General features: G+C 38.2%; 1 protein-coding gene across 1 annotated transcript in view; it reads left to right on the top strand.

The window, feature by feature from the left end:
- The window catches only part of galnt17.S (polypeptide N-acetylgalactosaminyltransferase 17 S homeolog), a 160,600-nt gene that overhangs the window by 6,562 nt on the left and 140,963 nt on the right, over positions 1-13,075 (top strand). The gene's annotated exons all lie outside the window — the stretch shown is intronic.

Raw genomic sequence — 13,075 nt, 5'->3', positions numbered from 1 at the left:
AACAAAAGGGCTGAGAGAAAGCAAACGAAGAGGCAGAACTTGCTGCTAAGTGCTCTTTATTGCACACAACATGTTTCGGGCCCAAAGCCCTTGATAAAGGGCTTTGGGCCCGAAACATGTTGTGTGCAATAAAGAGCACTTAGCAGTAGGGATGTAGCGAACCGCCGAGTATGTGTTCGCGAACGCCGTTCGCGAACACCGGCAAAAAATGCGAACAGTTCGCGAACAGTTCGCGAACTTCGAACATCCGAAAATCGTTCGATTCGAACGATCGAAGGATTTTAATCGTTCGATCGAACGATTTTCGTTCGAATCGAACGATCGAAGCCATTCGATCGAATGATTTCATTCAATCCAATGGCTTCGATCGTTCGATTCGAACGAAAATCGTTCGATTTTAGCGATCGAATGGTCGAATGGTCGAACGATTTTGACGCGAACGCCTATTGGCGAACGTCGCGCGACGTTCGCGAACTTGCGGCGGACGCGAACAGTCGAAGTTCGCGCGAACTAGTTCGCAGCAGAACAGTTCGCTACATCCCTACTTAGCAGCAAGTTCTGCCTCTTCGTTTGCTTTCTCTCAGCCCTTTTGTTGATTTGCATATATCTACTGTGCACTCGCAAACAAACTTCACTTCTCCATCATCAAATGGAGACCAGGAGCTGCACAATAGAACTAAAAGGTGTTTCAGGTGTGGCTCTGGCTCACATTTACAGGCTACATGTCCACTACCACCCAGAGCATCTAAACCCTTTATAAACTTAATACATATAAAACAGTTCTAGTGATACATTAAAAAGAAGATACATTTCATGTCACCTTTGTATGGTCTATGCCTTACAGCTGGGTACTTGGAGCAGATCAAATAGGTCCATTGCATTCACCATTGAAAAAAATCTATGGAATTATTTTGTTTAGTAATATTATTATCTTCAAATTACTAGTGTGATATGACAGAAAGATGTAATCTGCTCAATATGCTAGTAAATATTAATGCTAGATGAATTATAGATTAATCAGATGGATGACACTTAAGCCTTGAATGGGTTAGGAATGCCTCTGGATAGGTTAGTACTCATACAGATGTAGAATTGCCACCTCACCTCTGAAAACAGTATTGTGCACATGTTAATTAGCATGTAGGGACAGAAATATCAAAGTGTGAGATTAGAACTCACCACAGAAAAATTCACTCACTTTCTATTAATTTCTATGGGATTTTTAGAATCATATTTATCAATGGTGAAAGTTAAAGTTCAATATTAAATAAATGTGCTTCTAAAAATCCCATAGGAATGAATAGAAAGTGAGTTATATTTTCTGTGGTGAGTTCTAATCTCACACTTTGATAAATCTGCCCCTTAATGAAGCATATACTGTATTCTGCATGCCTCCACTCTTTTCACTGCAATGTGAAACATCAATCTTAAGTAGTTGCTAATGAGCCATTTAGCATGTGAAAAAGTATGTATGCCCAGTGTTCAAGGGGTGATGTGGCAGCTTTTATGTTTTAACATGTTAGCTACACAATTTGAGCTGCAGACAGTAATGTCCTGTTAGACTCAACACATTATTAACTGATAAAACCTGTTTGTTATGTATTTGTGTTGAAGTTTAGACACATACCACTTCACTATCGTGTCAGTGATTTATGAAGATCCCTAACCTTTGCTTGGCAGCAATTTTCCAGAGTACAGTAAGCATGTGAGTACCTTGGGCCTTGGACTGTCCAAGATAAGAACGATTGTGTGGTATTGCATACAACTTCAGAGGCATTGAGCATTATTTCATTAAGTCCAAAGCAAAAGGTGCTCCTTTTCAGTGCATTTCTATGGGGTCTATTCCTGGGTTTTACATATTGTTTTCCCAGATTTTACACAAGGAAATCTGCCCTGTCCCTTGCCAACTGCTCTATTTTATTAGCAAAAAAAACGGTTAATTTTAGTGTTCATGCACATACTTGTAAAATTAATTGTAAAATTTCTGTATGGATTCGGGTGCATGACACACTGATGGGGAGGTGCTGTGCTGAACGAGCAGAAGGGACCGGGACACAAGAACGTTACAAGAAAATGGAAGTGGATGTTGTATTAAAGAAGGAGGTGGTGGGGGAAAGACATGAGGCTGTAAGTAGCTATTTGGGAAGGCAGGCTGGGTGAAGTTGGAGAAGAGACTGTAGAGATTGTAGAAAAGAGTAGAAAATAGAAGTGGTTACTGTTCTGGAGAAGGAGGGGTGGGGGTTATGTTTTTATTGAAAACTTTACAACAGAATATGAACATAATTTAGATTAACATTACAATAACATTACACTCATACAGAACCAAAGTCCCCCCCCAGTCCACTGGCCAAATATCCTAATGGAAAGAGGGAAATAGTTAGAAGCAGTCTGGAGAGGCATGCTGGCTGAAGGGACCTTGGCACAAGACCGTGACAAACCAAGAGAAGGTGGGGGGGAGCAGTCCTGGAAGCAGAGGAAGGGCCCGGTGCACAATACTGGTGAAGGAAGGAACAGGGGAAAGTCACAAGAGTGGTGACATTTCTTTACTTTGCTGCTGAAATAACTCAGCTAGTAACTACAAATTTGCCAGTGGACTTCTCATATAAATATGTCCTTTCACATAACCATGGAAAATGATGGTCTATCCAGTGCCACAACTTTTCTGGCCTACATGGTAAAGGGCCAATAATGGAAGCCAGTGTTCACCACTCCCCTTTAAACTACACCCATTTAAACCACACCCATGTAATCTCAATAACCTTTAAGTTCCATGTCCACAATAATGGTGGTAACACACCAAAAAACAAAAACAAATGGTTGGTGTTCACTGAAGCAATATCACTCATGTGAAAAATTCATACCCTTAAACATACCATTTATTCCATATGTCGCCTCCTCCCCTGTGGATAACACAGCATCCCCCAGAACATGATTAAACACCTTAGTGGTCCCTAATAACAATTTCCAAATGCTAACAAACCCCCAGAACAAACCCTACTAGGCTCATGTCCCACAGGGTCTAGAGTTGGACAGATTATGGCACACACAGGGAGCACAGGGCAGGCAGAGTATGGCACACACAGGGAGCATATGGAAGGCAGAGTATGACACACACAGGGAGCATAGGGCAGGCAGAGTATGGCACACAAAGGGAGCATAGGGAAGGCAGAATACAGCAGGAGACAGGGAAATCTATGGACAGTTCATACTGTGCTACATACGGTGCCACAATGCTGGTGCCCCTCCAGCAGTTTGTGGGGGGGGTGTACAGGTAAACAGTGTGCACTGTTTCAGTCTGGGTCTGAGGTCGAACAGTACAGGTTGTGTGAACAATACAGGGGGGATTAAAGGTGTGAACAATGTAGGAGTTTAAAGTCTGAATTAGAGATGTAAACAATACAGGGACCAGTTAATATCAGTACTAATACTTTTTAAAGCTTACACAAGGCTTAAGGTGGCCATACACAGGCTGATAAAAGCTGCCAACAGACCGAGTCGGCAGCTTATTGGTCCATGTGTGCGGCCCTCTGACGGGGTTCCTCAATCGATATCTGGGCTAAAAATCCCATTGGATCATGGACCGATATTGGATCAGCCCAATACCGGCATACCAGGGAGAGATTCGCTCGTTTGGCAAAATCGCATGTAGCCACCTTAAGGAATCACAGCAGGCAGACATGTGGGGGCCACAAAAGGGGCCACAAAAGTTGGACAGCCCTTTTATATACTATTAGTTGAAAGTGTCTAGTTGCCCCCTGCTTTTGAGCTGGGGAAGTAGGAATGTTCGTGTAGATTGTTTACGAGTTTCTAAGCTTTTATAAGCCTGTAGTTCATATGTAATAGGACAAAATCTAAAATGAGACTAAAAGAGAGTATAAATGCTCTGGGTCAGAATGCTGAGCTAGTATAAATGTAAAAAATAATTTCTTGGCAAACTGCCATTTAAACATAGCGTCAGTTGTTCCTTATCATAACTATAACATATGTCCTTTTTTCAAATCCATTCCCTTGCCATTTTTTGTAGAAATGGGTGAAGCAATACTCATATGATGTTTGACAAAACCAGTGGATATCATGCTGTGAAAGGTGCCACCTTTGCCAGCACTAATCTATGCAAATGGATGTTACAATCACACTGGGCTGAATGGTTTTGCCTAATCCAGCTTCTTATTGCCGCTTTTTCTTTCCAAATTTGTTAATCACTTCCTTTTCTGCAGAAATAAATTGCACTGGGATTGGAGGTCAAAATGTGAACTTCTTAGCTGCATCTCCAATCCCAGAGCAGCTCACTTGGTTATGGAAGGATAGCCTTAACAAATCTGATGAGCGGAAAGAAAAGAAAGCAATCACAAACATATGGATCATAATCTGACTTTCTTCTGCCCTTGACATCAACTCTTTCCAGCCATTATATATGAGCAGCTGGTGTGTATGGCCACCTTTAAAAGACATTTACATTGAGAAACCTATGCTTGTTATACCGCAGGTCTATGTCAGCCCACGGTATGATCTGGGGACCAATAATCAAACCAGACGCTCTGTTTTGTGACCTTGTTTAAGACCGTAAGGGAGATGTTAGTAGTTTCCTGATATTGTGTATTTATTTATGTGATTGTATGTGTGATAGTGTGAGTATACATATGTGTGAGTGCAGACTAGAAAGAGAATGGAGGGAACAGAGCAAAAGGCTTTTCTGTTCTGTTTTGAAAACAATGTAGCAGAAGTCATTTTATCTCCAAGTCTCTATAATCGGCAGGGTTTTGCTACAATTATGTTTTGCTACAAATAAGTCAACACCAGCAGAGCTGAGAGTTTAAACAGCCAGACAGATATTGCATTTAATAGCAATACATTGGGATATTTTGACTCTTTTTTTTCTTATTTTACAGTGCAGAAGTGTAAGGCCAAAACTACTGGTTTAAATATTAATAGTAAATCTACAGTTCTGTCTTGAACATTCAATATTGCTATTTTGTGGAAAATGTTGAAAAAAGTTAAGTTAATATTTCAGTTTGTTAGCAAGCACTGCACTGCCTTTAGAAAGAACAGCATGACTCCAGAGTGTCTTTTCTATTTTTTCTTCCCCTCCTTTTTAGGCTTTATGCTGCTCCAAATTGGTTGCTAAGGGAATTATGGATTAATGTCTTCTCACCCTATTCCTTTTCCTTTGAACAGGGCCCATTCACCTTCCTACTTTTTCTTTCTACAGCCTCTCTGGCAGTCTACCTGTGCCACCAGTTTCAGTGTCCCTGCCACTTCCCCCCTTTTCTGTTATTTCTTGTGTTCTCTTTCATCTCTTTCCTGATTGTTATTACTATTAACACTATTATTATGTAACTAATACCACTGTGACATAAGGTCCAAGCTAGAATTGTTACAGCTATGACAACATTCTTTGGGGTATATTTATCAAAGAGTGAAGTTAGAGATCTCCACATTCTGCTAGAGTGAAATTTCACCACTCTCCATTCATTTCTTTGGATTTTTTAAAGAGTTTTTTATCAATGTGTGAAAGTTCACCCTTTGATAAATATGCCTTTCAAAATCCCATAGAAATGAATGGAGAGTGGCAGAATTTCACTGTAGCGGCCTGTGGCAAACTCTAACTTCACACTTTGATAAATATGCTCCTATGTCTTTAATACCTCTATTTGGTGGTTCATCTTTATTGTTAGATGCCCTTTGCTTGTACGGTGGCTGGCATCCCTTTTAATAATGTTTTGTAAAAAGAAATGGGAAAAAATGAAAGGCAAATACAATGTTACTTTGGTTTAATAAAGTTGTGGCCTACTGTCAGCCATTTATTTGGTCCCTGTATACTTTTATTTCCAATCAGCATTTAGAATTATTATTGTAGTTTGGAGAAGCAGTGTTCTAGCAGCTCAAAATTCCATTCCATTACCATTTAGCCAACCATGAGCTCCTTTGACATATAGCTCTGTGATGCATGAAAAGATTAAGAAACATTTCTCTGTTTACACAATGCATGAAGAGCTATCTAGGGAATGCTTTCAGTAGTAATAATCTCAGAAGAGCAGGCTGGATTGTAATTTATAGTGTAATTCAAAAACGTGTGTGTACTGGTAACCAAAACTTGATCAGTTGCAATATGCATGCAACAACACCACTGTTAAAAAAAAGATGCTTGAGTCAGTTTTGTTCTCATTTAATTCTCTGAGAAGGAAGAATCACCTATCAGAAGCCTTCCTGAAAATCCAGCATAACCTGCCTGGTAACCAATTAGTAGTGGTAGTCTCTAGGAGAAAAGGTGGTTTCCCCAAGCATATTGTTTTATGCATATTATTCTGACTGACCAAATACTCTCAGCATAGCAGAGAAAGCATTTTGCCCCAATGTCTCATTAAGTTTTTATGATTATTTTAGATAAACTTTTAGATTTTCCTGTCTCTTGATTTAGAATATAGGATATACACACTGTATAAACATTTTAACTCATTGCCTCATCCCGGAGACAGAAATTCTTCCTTTTTACACAAGGTAGATATATTTTCAGGTAAACTGTTTTTTTTCCGAAAGGATACATCCACTAGGAATGTGCCAGTTTAAAGTTCAGGTTTGTGCACAGAATCCTAGTTAGAATCTGCGAGCTAGAATAACTTACTCCTTGTAGCCCAATTCTCATCTAGGTTCTAGACCAGAGATCAGACTGATTCTTTAGAGAGAAATACCAGAAAAAGTAATTTCCCAATGGCCTAATAAGTACATTGTGATGATGGCTACAGAATATATGATTAAAACAAGCTCTAGCGAGCTTCTTAATTCAGAAATGTGAAGTATATTACATATTTAAAGATCTTTACCAAAGTCTCTTTGTCCTTCGTGCCCTCATATCTTTTACATTCACCTTTGGGCAGTTTTATTATGACACTTTATTTTGAGACTTGTAAAGATGCAAATGTTTTTCAATACACTTGCAAAGGTTTTGCTGCACATAACTTCTGTCTGTCTTTTATTCAGTTTTTCAGTGTAGTTACTGGAACATTTAGTAGAGGAATAACAACTCAACAGTGGATTTCTAGTATAAATGTGTATATGCTGTAGGGCTTTCAGTATTTGTAATAAACATTTATTATATTTAACGTTGTTATCGTCCGTTGGATTTGACCCTGGCCTGTGACCTCCACTATGCTCCTGCTCCCTGATTTGGTACTGCATTGTCTGTTGGTTTGACCTGGCTTGTTCTACGTCTACGCTCTCTGCTGCCCCAATCCTTTCTTATACGCTTGGTTCCCTTGCTCTCCCAGAACTCTCTCCCTGGTTCTCTCACTTCGGCATCTGAGTAGCAGAGGGCTCATCCTAAAGCCAAAGGCTACTGCTATATTCAGAAGAGTGAGCCGAGATCAGGGACCTTGGGGTTAGTTCTGGGTTTGGGACACCTTCCATTACATGCAGTAAATCAGCATGGGGTATCTTAAGAGGAACAGATTCTTACTGCTAAAGTCCTGTGGTTGCCTTGGGCTGGAACAGAACCCTTAAACATAATGTGCTACATTTCTAGCCTACTTCTTTCATTAAGTCTTAGTTCTCCTATAAACCCTTAAATGTAGGAGATATGTCATTGGCAGAATGACACATTGCTTGCTAACAAAGTAGCACCTAAGTAGTTGGCAGAAAAACAGTTAACGAGGAATACAATGTATTGTAAAGTCAGTTTAGGTAAGGCCTTCTTTACTGTTTGTATTGGTTACTGGTTGTTTTTTGTGTGAATCTGTATGTTCTGTGTTTATACCTATTTATTTACAGCAATGCAGAATATGTTGGTGCTTTTTAAATACCTGTTAATAATAAAAACAATAACTTATGTCAAAATAAAAATTTTAAATAAGCTTCATCTCATGTAAATATGAACTTTCTAAATATAATCAATTCAAAATTCTCTAGCATTTCTGAAATAATCACGTTACCTTTTCATTATCTCCCTACCACAAATCTGTCTCTACATGCAGCATTGTGTAGTTGATTATTTTTGAAGCCATTTACCTCTAATATATTTTTCTAGGAAGAGGGAGCACACACTAATTTATCGGGCCTGTCAATAAAAATATGTCTCTAACTCCTGCAGTAGAAGAGACAGACTTCTGAGAGGGCATACTAAAGAGTAACTTGATTATATCAGAAATGGTACAGAATCTTGACATGGTTATATTGAGAGTGTTCCATGTTTCACGAGATGAAGCTCTCATTTTCCTGACTGTCCTCCTTTAAATGAATTGCTTTTCACCATAAGATCAGCAGATTCTTACCATTGGGCAGATAGTTGTAAGCATTTAGAGTTTGGAATTACCGGTCTGATATATGATATACTGACCTGACCTAGTTTTTGTGTCTTAATCTGTGGCAGTAATAAATGTAGCGACCCTTTCTTGCTTTATTCTTATGTAGTACACCTTGCTCACAACTTTGAGTTTGAAGACAGCACTTCAACATCATCATCAGTTCATCATCTGCACTTATAAGATATTTATTGTGAGTCCATAGTTTTGCTACCAATGGGCTGGAGCCAATATCTCCACCTGTATGGCCAGCTAAAGCAATTTACTGGAAAATGACCTTCGGAGATCATTAAATAACACAAAAAATCATGAAATAGTGTATATGCAAAACAAGAAGTTAAAAATGGAGGTCTGTTTACAAACAGTTTAATTTTAGAGTTTTTTTAGTTTTTTGAAACCATGACTATACTCGGTTTCCCCAGAACCATGAATGTCAGGAAATTTGTCAAAAGATCTGAACTGAAAAAGCAGAAACCTGAAAAGTCACAGAAAGTCGCAAAATCCACAACTTTTTCCACAACTTATTCAAATTGTCGCACAAAAACACCCGAACGTCTCTAAAACCATGAATCAAAGAAAGATCTTCCAGTTTTAATAGGGGCAACTGCCATTGACATCTACATGATTTAGACAGGTTTTAGCTGGAGTATTTTCATATTTGGAATTGTTGCAGTTTTGTTGCATAATAAATCCCAGAAAAGTGTCCATTTTTTTTGGTGACCCGAAAAAGTTGCAGTTTAATAAATCTGCCCCATAATGTTGTAAGGACCCTAACTCACACATTATACTGTTTGGTTTTTTTTGTGTGTCCATCGCTGAAAACAACAATGAAGAATTTCGTCTGTGTTTGGCTTTTTACTGTGGTACCGTGGGTACTGCCACTATAGAGTAGAAAAGGTTTTGTTAACATCTGTTCAGTCGAATACAAACTACCACAAGGGATTGCAAAAAGAAATGCTTGTATGCTGTGATCCTCAACCAGTGGCTTGTGAGAAACATGTTGCTCCTAGTGTCTTCTAAGAAGGTGCTTATTTTTGAACTTCTGGTTTTGGTTGCATTAAAACCCATGTGTACTACCAAACAGACCCTCTTGTAGCTGCCAGTCCACATAGTGGCTACCAAATGACCAATCACAGCCCTTATTTTGCACAACCCGAGAACATTTTTCATTCTTGTGTTGCTCCCAAACTCTTTTAACATCTGAATGTGGCTTACGGGTAAAAAAAAGTTTGGGGACCCCTGCCTGTATGTACAAGCCCTAGTAATATCACAGCTCTAAAACGGCTTTCAAGTAGTTATGAGCGAACATTTTTGGTAGGCTTGAATTTGCTTGAATATGCGTTTGTGAAACCATAGCTAAATGCTGCACAAAAAATGCCCATTGACTCCAACGTATTTTGCACTGAAAAAAAAGCAAAAAAAAGAATTTTGACTTCAATGCATTACATGAATTTTCATTTATCAGATTTGCTCATCGCTACTTTTAGGCATTCAGTCACCAATCAGCATAGTCTCTTAAAGCTATCTCTGTATAATCTTTTCAAACAGAAAGATTATCTATTGCATTGTGGTTTCAGGATATTTAAGTATTTAGGTATGTTGAAATCTTCAGAGACGGTTTCTTAATAGACCACTGACCAGCGGGGCCATGGCTTGTTCTTGTGAGCACAAAGATTTGTGTTATCACATCCATATCTGACTTTGCTCAGGGTCTCAGAACACAGCTGATTAGAGACACCTGTTGATTGAGGCCTTTTATCCTCCAGCTGTGAAAAAGATGGAAAGCAACACTTTTTTTTTTAGATAGTTATTGCTCATACTAGGGAGCCTTCAGCGGCAGCTGCATTATGTCAAGAGTGTTACAGTATTTACCTTAAGAAATTGCTTGTAAAGTGACATAAAGTGGCCGCGTTATTGTCGAATCATTTATCTGTGAAAAGAAATGCTCTTAACACAAAGGCATTAGCTTACTGTTTCCGTTTACATGAAGAGGATATGTGATGGCTTCGAGATAAACGTCTAATGTGAAAGCTAATTGTTAAGCAATGTACTTAAAAGCAGTGAATGCAATGCAGGTTCATCAGGAGGCCAATATACCTTTAAAGTGTCTGCTTATTAATATTCCATTTTCCTGTCTGTGTTTTATCACCAAGCTGAATGTTTCCAAGATTTCTTTGGTGCTTCCATATTAGGTTTTACCTTAAAGGATCTTAGGAATCTGCCAGCTGTATATTAAAGAGCCACACAAAGCTTTTTTTTCTACGTTTTTATTTGTGTAATAAAAACATATAATGATACTCCCCTTACAGGACATTCCCTAGCTTCTATGAATGTTTCTTTTCTCTTTTGGTGACCCTCTTGGTTCTGTTTATGTAACAAATTTACCTCCCCCATATAAGACACTGAGGCTCATTTATTAAGGGTGGGCAAATTTGCACCTGTGCAGTAACCCATAGCACCCAATGATATGTTCGCTTTCATTGTTCTACCCCCCAGCTGTCTGAAATCCATCAATTTGAGTTACTACCCAGGTGCATATTTGCCCAGGGTTGATAAATGAGCAGTGCTTCCTGCTAATTGGTAGCTTTATGTAGTTGGGCCTGTAGCAAACCTTGCACTTTTTATTACATAACCCTATGTGTCATTTACTGAAGAGTTATGGAATTACACAGCTAGGTTACTTTGAATAAAGGAAGGCAAGGTGATCGCATGTAACTAGACTTGATCACAGATATATGTGTGGACCCAAAGGAAGCCCAGCTTGTGCCATAATTCTCACAATAGATTAAAGAGCAGAATATTTTTACTTGGCCAGAAATCCTCCCCTTACCTATACGTTTCTTTAGGAATATATCCACACACGACTCTACTTGGAACAAACAACATGCTTGATAATTTCTTTTGTCTGTGGGTTCCAGGTGGAAGAACAATCAGTACCAGGGTGGGGGTGAGGGATTTGCACACAAGCATCATATAAAATGAGATTGTTACAGATCTGCTCAACATGATTTCTTCCTTGACATGCATAAATAAAAAGACATATATCATGTTAGTTTACTTGACCAAGTTGAAGGCCATTTGCTAAGCAAAGGTCTGGTGAAGCTGATGGAGAATGTGACCCTTATCCTTCATACATATCTTTTATATTTGACTAGATAACACATTTACTAGCAATTTAGTTTCCCCCTTTAATCTCAGCACCCCACTGAGAGAAACAGGAACATTAAAGGAGGGATTTTTACTCACCTTGCTATATATAAATGATTGTATGTATTTAAACAGAGAAATACAGAGCTATTGTATTCTTTTGCTTTAGACAAAGGGCAAATAAATAATTAAGTATGCCTTAAATAACTATGAGCATCGGGCAGTTTGTCTTTTAGTCCAGCTGGAGTGTTGTAGTTCTGTTTACAGGAAAATTAGGTCAGGAATCCTTATTCAGTGCACCCTGTCAGGATAATTGCAGTAGACATCTCTCCTGAATCCTACAGTATATTACAGCAGCTTCTGTTTACCCACAGAGACAACACCCTCTAGCTGAGCACGCAAGTGCAAAACAAGTCCAGCTTTAACAATCTTATTAATATTTATGGTTTTTACCATTTCTATTGCCCAAAGTAATGCTTTAGGTAATAGTAACTGGTAGGGTTTTTATTATCCCTACATTTACCTTATATTCTACATTATTGTGATTTATGATATTAAAGAATAAAGCTATTGAAGTAACATATTTTATAACAAAATGCAAAAAGGTATGGAAAATGCATTCAAATGGCACATGTAACAAAGTACTCTCATTGTGTTTTAAGTGGCAATACAGGGATATCGCTTTAATTTTAAAAAGGACTGTTCCTGTTTAAAGAGATGCTAATGCAACAGAGAGTTTAACTAAAATGTCATAGAAAACATTGGTCGGATTCTCATTAATGCATAAGTATAATCCTGCAGAAAAAAAAACGTATCTGGGACAAAAATGAAAGAAGAAAGACTGAAATAATTTTCGCATACAATAGACTATCGAATGCAAATGTGTTACTTCAGAAATTGTAACAAAGGAATTAGCCTTTGGAATAGTATAGCATAACATTTATAGCCCTGAAATATGTGCTATGGACATTGCCTTCTGGAACTATATAATAATAATAAAAATAATAATAAACTGAGGTATTTATGGCAAAGGCTTCAAATCTATTTCAAAACCAACACTCTGCATTCTTATCTCTCCCATGTAAAACACCTTGGAGCAGAGTGCCTCCTTAAAGGGTTAGTTCAATTTTAAATTCACTTTTATAGAGAAATGTAATGAAAGTTGTAAATTGTATAAATAAGAAAAAATGTATTTTGCAATATACAGTGTATATATATATATCTGTGTGTCAACATCTTTAACAATATTATCCTATCAGGAAAGAATTAAATAATCATGCCTAACTGTGATGATCTAAATATATCCAATCTGGCAAATCATTTACTGTTCATTCTAAACTCCTCCCTTTTTGAGGAGCATAGAGTTCACTGGAATGCATTAGGAAAGAATCCCAGAGGGAACTACTCAGTACTAAGATCTGGTATATTATTCTCCTGCCTGCGCTCACAATCAGCATCTCCAGCTGCCCATTTCTCATGAAACAGATAAAGAAACAGATTAAGAACCAGCAAGCTCTCTCACACAGATCTCTACCAACACAACAGCATTCATCCTGTTTTTAACAAATACACTGTAAACGAATGGAAAAATATAATAATAGATAGTTATGGGATAGTTCCCCTTTTTCAAAACA

Source organism: Xenopus laevis, chromosome 2S (assembly GCF_017654675.1).
Source record: "Xenopus laevis strain J_2021 chromosome 2S, Xenopus_laevis_v10.1, whole genome shotgun sequence".
In the NCBI taxonomy this organism is placed as follows: Eukaryota; Metazoa; Chordata; class Amphibia; order Anura; family Pipidae; genus Xenopus; species Xenopus laevis.
The sequence above is the reverse complement of the archived record's forward strand: the minus strand, read 5'-3'. Positions and strand labels throughout refer to the sequence as shown.